The sequence below is a fragment of the Anomaloglossus baeobatrachus genome, chromosome 4 (assembly GCF_048569485.1).
Source record: "Anomaloglossus baeobatrachus isolate aAnoBae1 chromosome 4, aAnoBae1.hap1, whole genome shotgun sequence".
Classification (NCBI taxonomy): Eukaryota; Metazoa; Chordata; class Amphibia; order Anura; family Aromobatidae; genus Anomaloglossus; species Anomaloglossus baeobatrachus.
In genome coordinates this window covers 443,060,585-443,079,078 of record NC_134356.1, presented here as the reverse complement: position 1 = coordinate 443,079,078, position 18,494 = coordinate 443,060,585, and positions in this window count along the sequence as shown.

Below are 18,494 nucleotides of genomic sequence, written 5' to 3'. Positions count from 1 at the left end.
GGAAAGAGACAGAAGAGACAAACAAAGAGATAGAGAGAGAGACAGAGAGATATATACAGAGGGGGAGACAGATAGAGAATGGGAGAGAAACAGAGAGACAGTTACTATCCCGGGCAGCGGATATTGTGTGCAGAATAAATTTTTGTTAATACATTCTATTTTGTTAACAACAGTTATTAACCCGGGCGAAGCCGGGTAGTACAGCTAGTACCTGATATAAAGCTGCTACTCTATATCATTTTTAAAAGTGGGTAGGGTCTATGAGAGACTATGAAGGAGGAGAAAAACGAGTGCATGTGATGTCTACCTTGTAGATACCAATAATGAGAATTTAAACACAAATTAAAACGTGATTGTAATGCTTCAAAAAGCAACAAAAGTCCTAGAATGGGTATCAGCTCTACCAGCAAAACAAAGAAGCTGTTTGTCAAACTACTTGGTCAGGTTGCTCTTTAAACTTTCCGACAGAGTAGGGCTGAATAGAAGGAAGTCAGAGAGGAGCATCATGACATTATTGGGATTTTTTCATGCAAGTTTCCCAAATTTTCATAGTGAAAGTTATTGATCCTGTCATGGGAGTATCTAGTTTTTTTGAGGTAGTCGCCAGATGTAGAAATTCGTGTATAGCAAGGCTAACCATAATTTCTCCTCTTCCATCAACTAGAGTACGCTCTGAGCTGACCAAGCAGGAATATGGCGTAGATGCATTGCCCAATAATATTTAATAACGTCTTCACCCTGGGTGATTTTTCGTTTTTGTTTATTGCTCCCCTTCTTCCAAGAGCCGTAACTTTTTAATTTTTCTGTCAATCTTGCTATATGAGGGGTTGTTTTTTTTTGTGGGACGAGTTGTACTTTTAAATTAAACCATGAGTTTTACCATATAGTGTACTGAAAAACAGCAAAAAAATTCCAACTGTAGAAAAATTGCAAAAAAAAAGTGCGATTGCACTATAGTTTTTTGGGCATTTTATTCACCAGTTTCACTATATGGTAAAACTGATGTGTGGGTGTGATGCCTCAGGTCAGTGAGAGTTCGTAAATACTAAACATGTATAGGTTTACTTTTATCTAAGGAGTTAAAAAAAATTCAGAAGTTTGTCCAAAAAAATGGCACACTTTTAGCATCATTTTCCGCGACCAGTAGCTTTCTCATTTTTCAGGATATGGGGTTCAGTGAATTTTTGCATCTTGAGCTGACATTTTGAACGGTACCATTTTTGTGCAGATGCTACGTTTTGATCACCTGTTATTGCATTTTGCATTTTGAATTTTTTTGGTGCTATGCCATTTGCCAATCAGATTAATTGATTTTATATTTTGATACATTGGCCATTTCTGAAAGTGGTGATACCAAATATGTGTATTTAAAATTTTTTAACCCTTTCATTTTCAATAGGGCGAACGGGGAGGGGGCGTGGCCTGCACGCTGATGGCGACGGCTGCTTGAAGGAGAGCTCTGTGCTGACAGCAGGATAAACCGGCTCTTATCAGCTCACAGATAACAGGATTACCAGCTACAGGAGGTGTGAGTAACCCCAGCCCCCAGCTATGCCTAAGGGGAGACCTAAAAAAACTGGCACTCCAGCCAAACTGACAGACTTCTTCCCCCTGGATAGGGATCTCTCCTCACCAAGCAAGATGGCTTCCCACTCAGCTTCTTCCCACTCCTCACAAGGAGAAACAGGCTGCTTGAGAGGCTGCACAGCCATTCCTCTGACAGAGGAAACAATGCAAGCTCTGCTGAAAACGCTGAGGGCTTCTTTGCAGGCTGATCTCAGAGAAATAGTAAGAGAGCTGAAGGAAGAGATCAGGTCTCTGGGTGATCGCACAGAGCATGTAGAAACTAAAATGGCTGAATTTGCAACATCACATAACAATCTGATAGATGCTAACACAGCTTTGGAAAAGGAGGTGGAGGCACTAAAACTTAAAATCAGTGATATAGAGGACAGATCCCGAAGAAATAACCTAAAAATCAGAGGGATCCCCTCATCAGTAGCAGATAAAGACCTCCAGAAATACTTCCACAAGTTTCTGCAGCTTATACTCCCTGGATGGGACACCAGAGACCTGATAGTGGACAGGATTCATAGAGTCCCTAAAGCCAAAGGCATAGATCCAGCTCTGCCTAAAGATGTCCTGGCTAGACTTCATTTCTATAAAACAAAAGAAGCTGTGCTTCACACACTGAGGGGAAATCCAGCCCTGCCAGACACTTTCATGGGACTAAAAATCTTCCCAGATCTTTCTGCTGCAACTCTTAATAAAAGAAGAGAATTTGCCCACCTTTCTAAACTCCTTAGAGATCAAGACTAGAGTTGAGCGCAGTTCGTGGTTCGTGGTTCTCCAGTTCGCGGCTCGAGTGATTTTTGGGCTGTTCGAGATCGAACTAGAACTCGAGCTTTTTGCTAAAAGCTCGATAGTTCTAGATACGTTCGAGAACGGTTCTAGCAGCAAAAAGCAGGGCTTTTTACAGCTACAGTGAGCAGGAGCCATCGCTGGCAGCCTGCCACAAGCTGGTAACCAAGATAAACATCGGGTATCCAAGCAAAGCGCTTTGGTTAGTAACCCGATGTTTATCTTAGTTACGTGCAGGAAGCCCACACTTTCCCGCTCAGCTCGCTCCACCCCCTCCTGCCCGCGGCATGTACACATACATACACATACACAAACACACACACACACACATCCACCCCCCCCCCCCCCCCCCGCCCGCCCGCCCGCTCGCTCGCTCGCTCGGCTTACCTGCGGTGATGAAGTCCCGCCATCCCGACCTCAGCGCTGTCACTGTCCTCCATGGCCGCCGCTTGTCACATCACCTCTCGCTTCCGACCCGAGACTGACACTGGCGGTGACGTCACGGACCTCTCGCGATACTTGATGTGAAGGCGCCGGTCATTGACCTCAGTGACAGGGGCTGTCAGTGTGCTGGAGATCAGCGCAGGTAATGTACCTCGCTGACAGCAGCACTTGTCATCCCCTGCAGTGACCTGGGCTGACCCATTGATGTTAGCTCAGGTCACTGCACTGCTCTCCCAGCCAATGGGGAACATCCTGCTCTTCATTGACTGGGACAGTGTGCATCGTCATGGCAACCCCTTGGATTTCACCAGACCTGGATTTGTTTTTCAATCTAATAAATTGGTTAAAGAGGGAATGTTTTGGGGAGTGTTTTTTCAAATAAAAATGTGTTTGTCGTGTATTTTTTTTTATTACTGACTGGGTTGGTGATGTCGGGTATCTGATAGACGCCTGACCTCACCAACCCCAGGGCTTGATGCCAGGTGACATTACACATCTGGTATTAACCCCAAATATTACCCCGTTTGCCACCGCACCAGGGCGCGGGATGAGCTGGGGCGAAGCACCAGGATTGGCGCATCTAATGGATGCGCCACTTCTGGGGCGGCTGCGGCCTGCTATTTTTAGGCTGGGGAGATTCCAATAACCATGGACCTCCCTAGTCTGAGAATATCAGGCCCCAGCTGTCTGCTTTACCTTGGCTGGTGATCCAATTTTGGGGGACCCCTACGTGTTTTTTTTTTTTAATTATTTATTTAATTTAAAATAACAGCGTGGGGTGCCCTCAGTTTTGGATTACCAGCCAAGGTGAGGTTGCCAGCTGTGGTCTGCAGGCTGCAGCCGTCTGCTTTACCCTAGCTGGCTACAAAACTAGGGGGAACCCTATGTCATTTTTTTTTCATTTTTTTGGCTAAATACAAAGCTAAGCACCCCTTAGTGCCACATGAAAGGTACCAAAGGGTGTTCCACTTTTTCTCCATTTTTTTCTCCACTTTCTCTCCACTTTTTCTCCACTTTTTCTCCATTTTTTTCTCCACTTATTCTCCACTTTTTCTCCTCTTATTCTCCACTTTTTCTCCACTTTTTCTCCACTTTTTCTCCTCTTATTCTCCACTTTTTCTCCACTTTTTCTCCACTTTTTCTCCATTTTTTTCTCCACTTTCTCCACTTTTTCTCCACTTTTTTCTCCACTTTTTCTCCTCTTATGCTCCACTTTTTCTCCTCTTATTCTCCACTTTTTCTCCACTTTTTCTCCACTTTTTCTCCACTTTTTTCTCCACTTTTTCTCCTCTTATGCTCCACTTTTTCTCCACTTTTTCTCCACTTTTTCTCCTCTTAATCTCCACTTTTTCTCCTCTTATGCTCCACTTTTTCTCCACTTTTTCTCCACTTTTTCTCCACGTTTTCTCCACTTTTTTCTCCACTTTTTCTCCTCTTATGCTCCACTTTTTCTCCACTTTTTCTCCACTTTTTCTCCTCTTAATCTCCACTTTTTCTCCACTTTTTCTCCACTTTTTCTCCACTTTTTCTCCACTTTTTTCTCCACTTTTTCTCCACTTTTTCTCCTCTTATGCTCCACTTTTTCTCCACTTTTTCTCCACTTTTTCTCCACTTTTTCTCCTCTTATGCTCCACTTTTTCTCCACTTTTTCTCCACTTTTTCTCCTCTTATGCTCCACTTTTTCTCCACTTTTTCTCCACTTTTTTCTCCACTTTTTCTCCTCTTATGCTCCACTTTTTCTCCACTTTTTCTCCACTTTTTCTCCACTTTTTCTCCTCTTATGCTCCACTTTTTCTCCACTTTTTCTCCACTTTTTCTCCATTTTTTTTCTCCACTTATTCTCCACTTTTTCTCCTCTTATTCTCCACTTTTTCTCCACTTTTTCTCCACTTTTTCTCCTCTTATTCTCCACTTTTTCTCCACTTTTTCTCCACTTTTTCTCCATTTTTTTCTCCACTTTCTCCACTTTTTCTCCACTTTTTTCTCCACTTTTTCTCCTCTTATGCTCCACTTTTTCTCCTCTTAATCTCCACTTTTTCTCCACTTTTTCTCCACTTTTTTCTCCACTTTTTCTCCTCTTATGCTCCACTTTTTCTCCACTTTTTCTCCACTTTTTCTCCTCTTAATCTCCACTTTTTCTCCTCTTATGCTCCACTTTTTCTCCACTTTTTCTCCACTTTTTCTCCACGTTTTCTCCACTTTTTTCTCCACTTTTTCTCCTCTTATGCTCCACTTTTTCTCCACTTTTTCTCCACTTTTTCTCCACTTTTTCTCCACGTTTTCTCCACGTTTTCTCCACTTTTTTCTCCACTTTTTCTCCTCTTATGCTCCACTTTTTCTCCACTTTTTCTCCACTTTTTCTCCTCTTAATCTCCACTTTTTCTCCACTTTTTCTCCACTTTTTCTCCACTTTTACTCCACTTTTTCTCCACTTTTTTCTCCACTTTTTCTCCACTTTTTCTCCTCTTATGCTCCACTTTTTCTCCACTTTTTCTCCACTTTTTCTCCACGTTTTCTCCACTTTTTTCTCCACTTTTTTCTCCACTTTTTCTCCTCTTATGCTCCACTTTTTCTCCACTTTTTCTCCACTTTTTCTCCTCTTAATCTCCACTTTTTCTCCACTTTTTCTCCACTTTTTCTCCACTTTTTCTCCACTTTTTTCTCCACTTTTTCTCCACTTTTTCTCCTCTTATGCTCCACTTTTTCTCCACTTTTTCTCCACTTTTTCTCCACTTTTTCTCCTCTTATGCTCCACTTTTTCTCCATTTTTTCTCCACTTTTTCTCCTCTTATGCTCCACTTTTTCTCCACTTTTTCTCCACTTTTTTCTCCACTTTTTCTCCTCTTATGCTCCACTTTTTCTCCACTTTTTCTCCACTTTTTCTCCACTTTTTCTCCTCTTATGCTCCACTTTTTCTCCACTTTTTCTCCATTTTTTTCTCCACTTATTCTCCACTTTTTCTCCTCTTATTCTCCACTTTTTCTCCACTTTTTCTCCACTTTTTCTCCTCTTATTCTCCACTTTTTCTCCACTTTTTCTCCACTTTTTCTCCATTTTTTTCTCCACTTTCTCTCCACTTTTTTCTCCACTTTTTCTCCTCTTATGCTCCACTTTTTCTCCTCTTAATCTCCACTTTTTCTCCACTTTTTCTCCACTTTTTCTCCACTTTTTTCTCCACTTTTTCTCCTCTTATGCTCCACTTTTTCTCCACTTTTTCTCCACTTTTTCTCCACTTTTTCTCCTCTTAATCTCCACTTTTTCTCCTCTTATGCTCCACTTTTTCTCCACTTTTTCTCCACTTTTTCTCCACTTTTTCTCCACTTTTTCTCCTCTTATGCTCCACTTTTTCTCCACTTTTTCTCCTCTTAATCTCCACTTTTTCTCCTCTTATGCTCCACTTTTTCTCCACTTTTTCTCCACTTTTTCTCCTCTTATGCTCCACTTTTTCTCCACTTTTTCTCCACTTTTTCTCCTCTTATGCTCCACTTTTTCTCCACTTTTTCTCCACTTTTTTCTCCACTTTTTCTCCTCTTATGCTCCACTTTTTCTCCACTTTTTCTCCACTTTTTCTCCACTTATGCTCCACTTTTTCTCCACTTTTTTCTCCACTTTTTCTCCTCTTAATCTCCACTTTTTCTCCACTTTTTCTCCACTTTTTCTCCACTTTTTCTCCACTTTTTTCTCCACTTTTTCTCCACTTTTTCTCCTCTTATGTTCCACTTATTCTCCACTTTTTCTCCACTTTTTCTCTACTTTTTCTATGGTCGGTCTACCCATTAGCTCTGCCATGCATAGTGTAGCTCTACACCTACTGCACATGTTACTTTATGATTGACATCTCTTTCGTACCAGAGCTGTCTAAGTCTACTCTGACCCCATATTTGTCATTACTATATTGTCCTTGTACTGTATTATGACATTTGTATCATGTGTTTCATTTCTTGCTGTGTTGCAATTTTTTTGCTGCATCCCAATTGTACCTCTACATTGTTCGAGTTTATGTTATTGTTCTCTCACTCTTATGTGATACTGATTATTGTCATTTTTCATGATTACATGCAGATAAGTCCAATCTGACGAAGGCTCAGGCCGAAACGTCATTTGTAACTTGTTTTGGACAAAAACATATATGCTTATGAAAAAAAAATTTTCTTAATACGGACCAATAAAGAGTGATTTTGCATTACTATCCGTTGTGACTTACTGACTTAGTCTGGGAGATATAGAGTGCCGAGGTTACTCACTAATTTTATCTATTATTACCTCTGAGCATCTATATACCAGTGAGCAGAGCTTCCTCTACAGTAGTTCTCCTGATTAGGCATGCCCTTACCTCATGAGCAGGGCATTGCAGCTTTGGTAGCAACCATTACGACATGGACTCTGCTGCTGTGGACCCGGGGAGAGTGAGTGCAGATTCATTGCACCCACACTCCTCACATGAAGGGTCCGCACTCCTAGAAAATGGGGGATACGTTCCCTGAGTGTCTCCCCCCCATATTCTAGACGGTCCAGAGTCGTCGTGGGACCCCTTTATTTTTTTTCTTACAATAAATTGGTGAAAGAGGAAATGTTTTGGGGACTGTTTTTTCAAATAAATTTCTTTTGTCGATTTTTTGTTTTTGTTAGTACTGACAGTTTATGATGTTGGGTATCTAATAGACGCCATGACATCACAAACTGCTGGGCTTGATCTCAGGTGACTTTACAGCTAGTATCAACCCGATTTATTACCCCGTTTGCCACTGCACCAGGGCACGGGATGAGCTGGGGTGAAGCGCCAGGATTGGCGCATCTAGTGGATGCGCCACGTCTGGGGTGCCTGCGGCCTGCTATTTTTAGGCTGTGAAGGCCCAATAACTATGGACCTTCCCACCCTGAGAATACCAGACCACAGCTGTCCGCTTTACCTTGGCTGGTGATCCAATTTGGGGGGTCCCCTACTTTTATTGTGTAATTATTAATATTTATAAAATAATTATAAAAAAGAGCCTGAGGGGACCTCCACATTGGATCCCCAACCACGGTAAAGCTGCCAGCTGTGGTTTTCAGGCTACAGCCGTCTGCTTTACCCTAGCTGGCTATCAAAAATGGGGGGACCCAACGTAATTTTTTTTTTTTAACTATTTTTTAAATAGAAAAAATTAATGGGCTTCCCTGTATTTTGATTGCCAACCAAGGTAACGGCAGGCAGATGGGGGTGGCAACCCATAGCTGTCTGCTTTATCTGCGCTGAGAATCAAAAATACCGCGGAGCGCTACGTCATTTTTTTAAAGATTTATTTTTACAGCACTGTGATGTCCAGCAATCAAAATACAGGGAAGCCCATTTTATTTTTAGTTATTTAAATAAATAATTAAAAAAAATATATGTTAGCTCCCACTGCATTTTTTGTATTGCTAGCTAAGGGTAATCCAAGCAGCTACTGGCTGCTAACCCCCACTGCTTGGTGTTACCTTCACTGGCAATGGAAAATCCAGGGAAGCATTTTTTTTTTTTTTTGCCAAAAAGCTACAAAAAAAGGACGTGAGCTTCGCCATATTTTTGTATGCTAGCCAGGTATAGCAGGCAGGTGCTGGAAGAGTTGGATACAGCGCCAGAAGATGGCGCTTCTATGAAAATGCCATTTTCTGAGGTGGCTGCAGACTGCAATTCGCAGCAGTGGGGCCCAGAAAGCTCAGGCCAACCGGTGGTGCGGATTCCAATCCCAGCTGCCTAGTTGTACCTGGCTGGACACAAAAATGGGGCAAAGCCTACGTCATTTGTTTTCTAATTATTTCATGAAATTCATGAAATAATAAAAAAAGGGCTTCCCTTTATTTTTGGTTCCCAGCCGGGTACAAATAGGCAACTGGGGGTTGGTGGCAGCCGTACCTGCCTGCTGTACCTGGCTAGCATACAAAAATATGGCGAAGCCACATAATTTTTTCAGGGGGCAAAAAACTTCTGCATACAGTCCTGGATGGAGTATGCTGAGCCTTGTAGTTCTGCAGCTGCTGTCTGTCTGTATGGAGAAGAGCAGACAGCAGCTGCAGAACTACAAGGCTCAGCATACTCCATCCAGGACTGCATGCAGAAGTTTTTTGCCCACCAAAAAAATGACGTGGGCTTCGCCATATTTTTGTATGCTAGCCAGGTACAGCTGGCAGCCACGGGCTGCCTCCAACCCCCAGTTGCCTATTTGTACCCGGCTGGGAACCAAAAATATAGGGAAGCCCGTTTTTTTTAATTATTTCACTTATTTCATGAAATAATTAAAAAACAAATGACGTGGGCTTCGCCCTATTTTTGTGTCCAGCCGGGTACAACTAGGCAGCTGGGGATTGGAATCCGCAGCACAGGTTAGCCCGAGGTTTGTGGGCGCCTCTGCTGCGGATTTCAGTCCGCAGCCGTCCCAGAAAATGGCGCTCTCATAGAAGCGCCATCATCTGGCGCTGTATCCAACTCTTCCAACAGCCCTGGAGCCGGGTGGCTTGTTGGGTAATCATGAGTTAATACTGGCTTTGTTTTACCAGCCAGTATTAAGCCAGAGATTCTTAATGTCAGGCACGTTTGACCCGGCCATTAAGAATCTCCAATAAAGGGTTAAAAAAAGACACCACACAGAGAAAAAATACTTTAATAGAAATAAATACACAGACACATTAGAGACTCCATCTTTATTACCCCTGTCAGCCCTCCACGATCCTGCTCTTCTGTCTTCTTTCTTTCTAGTGTAGTAGTAGTGACGATTGTAGTGAGGGGCATCACTTGGGGCTGGGGAACCTCCATCCTAACTACAATGCTCACTACAATCGGGAAGCAGCGTGCAGCCTTCACTCCGTGAGTGATCACTGCTGGCTGCTAGCGGTAACGCTGACAGACGCGTTACCATAGCAACGGTGCTCCCGGAGCCGCGGTTAGCGGTGACGTCACCGCTAACTGCGTTGCTATGGCAACGGTGATCTCCGTTAATGACCGGCTGTGTCAGCCGGTCCCTAACGGAACGGGGAGTCGACCGTGTGCTAGAGCATGTCGCCGGTACACGGCGATACACATATGTGCACCGTGTACCGGAGAGATGCACTCGCAGGTCCTACATGACGTGTCATAGTCATGTGACCAGTCTGTAGCCAATGAGATAATAGCCACGTGACTGGTCACATGGCTATTTTGACGTCACGATAGGTCCTGCTTCTCTGCTGGCAGTGCAGGTCACCGGGAGGATTCAGCGATCATCGGATGGAATAGCGGCAGGAGACAGAGTGCAGAAGGGATCGCGAGGACCGGTAAGTGTTATGGCAATGTTTATTAACTGTTTGTGTACATTTATAATGCATTTTTATGTGTTTGTGATTGCCTCCCATTATAGCCTATACGTTCGAGTTCGGTTCGTCGAACGTTCGATGAACCGAACTCGAACGGGACCCCCGTTCGGCGAACCGGCCTCGAGCCGAACCGGGACCGGTTCGCTCATCTCTAATCAAGACATCAAGTACAAGTGGGGTTTTCCGGTGAAGATGATAATTTTCAAAGATGGAGGCACTCACATATGTCATACTCCTTCTCAGCTGGGCAAATTGCTGGATGACTGGGGAATAGCCCACCCACCAAACCCTGGTGGGCAGGAGAATCATAGAGGCCCTCCAGACAGGATTAACCCTGAATGGTCAGTAGCTTAGCTGGGACTCCTTCCTGCTTATGTGACACGGGATGTCACGCAGCCCCCCTGATGTTCTCGCCTATGGCGAGCGGTTATACACCGGGCACCCTACTCGGGGCAAACCGGTGTTGTTGGAATTTTTTTGTTTTTGTTCCTCTTCTCACAAATGTTCCTTAATTTTTTCTGGAAATTTCTCTCAATTCCTTGCTGGTCTAGCCCCTTTCATCCCTGATGGCGTTCCTAGGAATTCAAACCCCCCTGCGGCTCCAATATGAGAATTAAGATATTGTCTATTAATGTGAACGGACTCAACTCCCCAGCAAAAAGGTCAATGATGTGGAGAGAGGTGAAGGCATCTAACTGTGATATAGCGTGCATTCAGGAGACCCACCTTCTTTCCACAGATAATAAACGGCTACTTCATCCAAGGTTCCAACACACCTTTTTTGCTAATGACTCAAAAAAAAAGAGGAGGAGTGGCCATTTTAATAAAGAACTCAGTGGCCTTTAAATTACAGTTATGGAGCGGATGGAAGATATATTATTTTGTCTTATATCAACAGCGTCCCTTATACCTTGGCAACGGTCTACTCCCCAAATTCATCACAATTGACCTTTGCTAGGAAATTTTTCCAAGCATTCAAAGATACTGCCACAGGGGCGGAAATCATCTGTGGAGACTTTAATATACCTGTAATACGCTCCATGGATTGCTCCAACACCAGCATCCCACATGCTAAGGAACTTAAGCATCTCATCAATGAATTCCATTTTCATGACATCTGGAGATATTTGCACGCATCAGAAAGAGACTATACATTCTTCTCTTCCAGGCATCGCTCATACAGTAGAATTGATTTTTTTTTGGTCGACAGCAAATCTATAAGTAATTGTGTGGCAGCTGATATTGGTTTAATTACTTGGACAGATCATGCGCCGATCTCTTTGTCTGTTCAGGGTAGCTTTAATGTTCAAAATTCCCCTAGGTGGAGACTGAATACCAGCTTGCTTGGTAGGCAGAAGGTACATGATGAAGTAGAGTCAGTGTTAACAGAATATTTTAAACTTAATAATAATGGGGAAATTTCTGACAAGACCCTGTGGGCTGCTCATAAAGCCGTAGTCAGAGGGCAGCTCATAAAAATAGCCTCCATCCAAAAACGGAAAAAAGACGCAGATATTAAATATATTTTAACCCGTATTCATCACCTTGAATCCCTGAATAAAGCCAAAGCATCCCCTAACTTGACTAAAGAAATTGTAACCCATAGATTCCAATTAAGATCCCTACTCCTGCAAAAATACGAACATAATCTTAAAAAAAATAGATCGACATTTTATGCTATGGGGATAGAGCGGGGTCCTTATTGGCAAGAAGGACGAAAAAACGTGAGATCCAATCTAAAATAGAATTCCTGAGGGACCTAAACGGAACAATCACTAGACATCCCATTGAAATAGCAGAAGCATTTGCGAAATACTATGAGGCCCTGTATAATCTAAAATATGATTCCAATACGTCACAGCCGACTGAAGTGGATATACAGGGTGTCCTAGACACCCTGGATCTTCCCCGGGTCTCAGATGAGCAATTAGAGGAACTTAATCTTCCCTTTACTACACATGAAATCCTAGGTGCCATCAAAATGACTAAGTCTAACTCTGCCCCGGGCCCCGATGGGCTGCCATACGAATATTACAAACAATTTACATCCACTCCGTCCCCCTTTATGTCAAAAACCTTCAATTTTTGGCAAAATAAAGTGTCAATTTCCCCAGACAACTTAGAAGCGATAATTATCACGCTACCAAAGCCAGGGAAACCTGCAGACACCCCGGGTAATTTTAGGCCCATTTCACTCCTAAATTGTGATGTTAAAATTTATGCCAAACTAGTGGCAGATAGACTTCATAAAGTGATCCCGACCTTAGTGGCTCCAGACCAAGTTGGGTTTGTGACAGGGAGGCAATCTAAGGATGGCACCAGACGGATGCTTGACTTGATTGGACTGGTGGAGATATCGGGTGAACCCAGTGCATTCCTGTCTCTTGATGCTGAAAAAGCCTTTGACAGGGTGCACTGGGGATACCTGGAGAGAGTTCTAACAAAATTCGGGTTCTTGGGGAAAATCAAGTCATCCATTCTAGCCCTCTACTCTTACCCAAATGCGTCAGTGTTGGCATCGGGGTTTCTGTCATCTAAATTTCAAATAAGTAATGGCACCCGCCAGGGGTGTCCATTGTCTCCCGCTATTTTTGCTTTAGTGGTAGAACCTCTGGCGGAAGCTATACGAAAAAACATAGCCATTTCTGGTATAAGAGTTGGGGAATTTGAACATAAACTTGGTTTATACGCAGACAATGTGATAATTTCCTGTTCTAACCTTGCAGTGTCGATTCCAGCAGTGGTGAACACATTATCAAACTTTTCTAAAGTGTCGTATTATAAGCTTAATGCGGCAAAGTCTTTGATACTGCCGTTTAATGTACCGGTGGAGGCCAGGAGTGCGCTGGAGGGGGCCTTTCAATTCAAATGGTGCGACAGGGGGATACCTTATTTGGGTATTAAGCTGACACCATCGCAGATGTTAATTAAAGAAAATTTGGAACCTCTGATCCAAAATTTAGAAAAGGAATTGGGAAGGTATGAAAAAATATCATTGTCCTGGATGGCCAGGATACAGTCCTTTAAAATGGTTTTCTTACCCAAAATATTGTATGTGCTCAGATGCCTTCCCATCAAAATTTCTCACAAAACCCTGATGAAACTTCAATCGTTGACTAACAAATTTGTCTGGGGTAATAAAAGGGCTAGGGTCGCAGGTAAAGTGTTATACCCCCCATATGACTTAGGGGGATTGGGCACCCCAAACATAACGGCATATTATAAAGCCTTACTAATTGAATCACTAAAGGAATGGTGGCGTCCAGGTAATTCACATAGATGGGCTCAGATTGAAAATTTCCTGTCCCGCCAGGGCTCGGTCAGAAGAATGATGGAAGCAGAATATTTGAGCCGTTCACGGTTCTCCCCGTGTGTTCCCACCATGTCAGCCTCCCTGGAGGTCTGGCGAAATGACTTGATTCATAAGATTCAGATTCCTCTTTCAGAGATTTCCCTCAAGTCGTTGGAATCTCAAATCCCTTTTTTGAATCTGGCCAGGTGGGAGGGATCGGGCATTACAGTGCTGGCGGATCTATACTCTGATATGGGTGTTAACCCCTTTAATGACATAGTACGGGAACACCCCTCTTTAAAGGGCTGTTTCTATCAACACATCCAAATTAGTCATTTTCTGGCCTCTAAATTTCCTCCAAAGTCAAAGCCTCTGTTACCTACAACAAAAGCTTTGGTATTTAAAAAGATAATTAAATCCAAAGGTATCTCCTCGACATACAAATGGCTCAATAACCCCCCCGAAGAGCAAAAATCTCCTTATATGAATAAATGGGACGTGGAGTTGAGTGTATCTACCTCTCCTTCAAACTGGCACTCAGCATCAGCAAATATCCAAAAATATTCCAAGTGTATAAATCATCTGGAGCAACTGAAAAAAGTACACCTGCGATGGTATCGGTCCCCAGCCAACTTAGCACAGTTCCTCCCAAATTATTCGCCACATTGTTGGAAGGGCTGCCTCCAAAAGGGTACTCTTGGTCACTGCTGGTGGGCTTGTCCCAAGGTTTTCTCGTTCTGGTTGGAGGTGTTTGGCCTGATGGGTGAGCTGACAGGCAATCGTAGTAATCCGAATCCGGCTCTGGCAGTGCTAAACGTGGGTATAGAGGAGTTCTCTTGGGAATCCAGGGGTTTATTAGTTCACATTCTAGTAGCTGCCAGATATTGCATAAGTTTGCACTGGAAATCCCCAAAGACGCCTACATTAGTTGAACTATATAACCGAATTAATCTCCAATGCCAATACGAGTTCTGTCTGGCTCACTCCATTCGCGCCAAAAAACAAAATACTTCAGATTTGGAACACGTGGCTAAACTCTGTATATGCATCCCCTGTCAGGCATCTGTTTCCAGGGCAAACTGTTGATAATTAAAAACGGGTCAAATAGGGTCAAAGAGTGTGTTACGCAGGGAGTTCACCCATACCACATGTCAATAGTCAAGGTGTTTAAATCTCTGTTGTTGTTACTGCTCGGGCTACCCCGAAACGCCATCCAATTCCCTCCCTCCCCTCCCCCTCCCTGGTTGCTTCCGTGCAACCATCCATGGTTCTCCCCCTCTCCCCCACCTCTCTCTCCCCTCCCTTTTCTTATCTTCCTTTCTTACTCTCTGGTTCTGGTTGTTTGGATCCCTCATTTTGAAGATTAAAGAGTAAATTGGTAGGTTGACTCTATACGTATTGGGTATTGATTAACATAAAAAAGTTGCAACTTGCATCAGACATGATTGGTGGTGGTGTGACAGGAAATGTGAATCATAATCAAAGGTGATACTACCACATGTTACAGCGTTGTTTTCTTTGTGTATTATTGCCAATGATACCTGAATTTCTTCTTTTTGTAATGTAACTTCCTACAATAAAAATTGATTGGATTAAAAAAAAAAAAAAGGGCGAATGGGGGTGATTTGAACTTTTATTTTTTAATATTTATTTTTTTTTGTAAAACTTTTTTTTTACTTTTTTTATTTAGTTTACTAGTCCCTCTAGGGGACTATAAGGATCAGCAGTCTGATCGCTGATTGATTTCGGTTGGTCAAAGCTGCACAGCTCTGATCAGCAGAAATGCTGCTCTTCTATTACAGCCATTGCTCTGCCGGCTGTAACAGGAACTATGTCATGATAGTGACAGGAGTCATCACATGGCCTATCGCTACCATGGCAACCATCGGCTCCCCTGATCGCATCACGTGGCCTCCGATGGTGGCGGGGAAAGGCAATTTCCCTGCCGCAGCCATTTAAATCGCGTTGTCACATTTACAGCGCTATCTAAGGGGTTAACAGGTGCGGATAGCCGCATATGTCTGCTGTTCAAATCAGCAGAAATGTGCAGAGATCACCGTCGGCTCACCGTAGCAGCCGGCGGTGATCAACTCTTCATGTTTTAGGATGTACCGGTACATCCTCGGTTGTGAAGGGGGTTAATATCTGGTACTTTGATTTTTGATCCTATGCCTTTTATGAGCCCAAATGAGTTGGAGTATAGATAATTGTATACCCATCAAGTCGATATAGGGGCCACTAACAGGTATTTTTTTAGATAGGTATAAAAGTTCAGAAAGTATAGTCATCTTGATCACCAAAATTCTCCCAAGTAGCGATGGTGGTAAACCGCTCCATTTAATAAATAACTGCATGAGTTCATTGCTTAAATGAGGGTAATTTTATATTAATAGCGATTTATAACTGGAGGACAATTGAACTCCCAAATATGTTAAAGAGGTGGCTTTGCATCAATAGTATAATTTACTTTTAATATGCAAATTGCCTCTTCAGAGAGGAAGAGGACTTGAACTTTAGTGCCACCTATTGGAAGTAGCAATCCTAAAAGATAATATCAATACCCTTTATACGAGTCTTGTCATATGACTTAGGATATATAAGTTGAATCAGAATCTCAATTTGCATACACCATGTTTCGGGATATTGCCCCTCGACAGTGCAAAGTATAAGATCTGGTTTCTCTGGAGAAGCTGAGTTGTCTCTTCTGTTGCAGCTGAGAAGTTCTTGCTGGAAAACCTATAGAGTGTTATTTGTTGTGTCTTTCCATACTTATTTGTCATCTAACCTCCCTCATGTTGTAGTAGTGCAGCGGCAAAACTAGAGTCTCGCCTTCACTAGTCAGGGTGAGTTCAGGGCCAGTGATCTCCTTGACATGTGATGGTGCATGGGGGAAGCACCCATCTAGGGATGTTAGCGAGTGCAGGGATCAGCCTCATGTGAGTGTGAGTAGGTGACCCCAATCCCCTCTCCCTAGCTCTAGTGCCTTTCATTGTATTGCTACTCTGTTGTTCCCTGTGTGTGTCGGGAGTCCTCTCATACCTGGCAAGACACCTGCAGTCATATCATAACATTGGCCCAGAGCTAAATTGAATATCGATTCAAGTAATGCATTTAAGTCCTCTGTACCTGTTGCTTCAGGAACACCCCGCACTCTATTGTTGTTATGGCGACCTCTGTTGTCTAGGTTTTCCTGATGCTTATTTGCCTAACTCATCTCTTTAGCGTAAGACCAGACACAATATTGTAGTTTAGACATATATTGCCTAATGGTACCATGCTTTGTTTCCATGGAATTCACTCTACCTGCTAGGAGCTTGACGTCCTGATGCATTTACTTCAGATACCAATGATTTAAAATTCTCCTCTAATATGGCTTAGGTATTTCACCAAGGATTTGTTTCCCGAGTGGAAATCCATTTCTCCTGATTCAGCATCTGAATGGGAATTTTGGGTGCTTTCCTTGGTATCCTGACATGAGATCAGGGCAGTTAACTAATAATGGAGATGCACCTAAATCTATGTCAGGGGGATCAGATCATGCTCCCTAGTTTTCACTGTGCCTCCCTTAAGGGATGGTTGTCTTTGTCACTCTGGTGGCCGGGGACGACCTTCTCCTCATCCAAGATGAATACTGCACCTTAAGTGAGGTGCAGTACCCTGTGGCGACTGAAACCTCAGGGGCGCCACATACGCTGCAGCTGTGACTCTGAAAGATGTGGGTGGTGCTTGTTGAGGAGAATGGAAGCACAGGTGGTTTTCACAGAGTACCAGTTCAGGGGTGTTAGTGAGTATCTCCCAGACTCTCCGGGGTGATTCAGAGCCACTTTCCCCTTTGTTTCTGGTCAGTTTGTACTGTGAATCTGCACCAACTCCTCCTTCTAAGGACAGTGTGGTGAGGAGCAGTAGTTCTATGCGGTCATCAGGCACAGCTTGCAGACATGCCCCTCACCAATGGAATTAATAATGCTTGTCTGAGAAATATTTTGCCATGTTGAATGCACTTAGGGATGCAAATCAAGATCCATTGCTGGCAGCTCTCTTTGCAATTTCTGACCAATGTCGTCCCAGATGTGTTTTATAGAAGACAAGTCCAGAGGTGCTTCAGGCCATTGTAGCACATTTTGGCCACTCAGTCTGTTCACAATAGCATGAACAACATACAGCCTGGAATTCATAGCAAAAGAGCTGAAAAGACAAAAAGGTGCAAACCTGGCATCTTATCCTGGTGAAACCAGTGTAAGAGGGTGCAGAGAATTACTCACCTGGGTAGGTTGTGCAAGTGTGGCGCCCCCCCCTGACCTGGTCAGGCGCCACTGAGTACTGCACCCATGCTGGGTGAGTACAAACAGGTAATCCCAAAGGCTGAGTAGGGTGTGTACGCACAGGCACACTTAACTAGGTCACACACATACATTACAGGGGACCCCTGGGCGGACCCAGGAGGGAGCGTGGCCTCCACATCTCAGTTAGTGTGGTGCTGTAGTGAAGCTGGAAGAAGGAGTTGTGCAGTGGCAGTCAGAGGAGTAGGAGTAGAGCAGCCGAGTCTGAAGTGTAGGGCAGAGAGCGGAACACTGTCAAACCCAGGTCCCTAGAGCCAGACATCCATTTAGTGGTCTGCTAAATCCTGCAGGTGGTGGGACAAGAGGTTCCACACCAACCATCACAGAGCCCGAGCATCAACAGCAACGAGGGGGCCCATAAGGAGGATCGAGCCTGGAGCCATCTTTTCCTTGGTCCACGCTATCAGCAAACGGGTCAGAAAGGGGAGAAAAGGCAGCTGCGACTTCCCTGGATGAATCCCACGGTACTTTATGTCAGGGGTTGTCCGAAACAAAATTGCTAGGAAGGCGAGTCAGCAATCACCCCTATATCAGGCTGAAGGATACCTGGTTCTCCCTGGTTCATCTCAGCATCGCCCGGGTTGCCTCACTCTACCAGCAAAACGTGAGTAAACAGCTGGAAAGACACTTTGGACTGAGACTGAGTTATTCTGCGACCTGTGGTTCCACACACATACATCCGAGCCCCTGGGGCCAGCCTCACTCTTGGGAGGCCACACCATCTAACTGAAAATACCATCAGCCCCAGA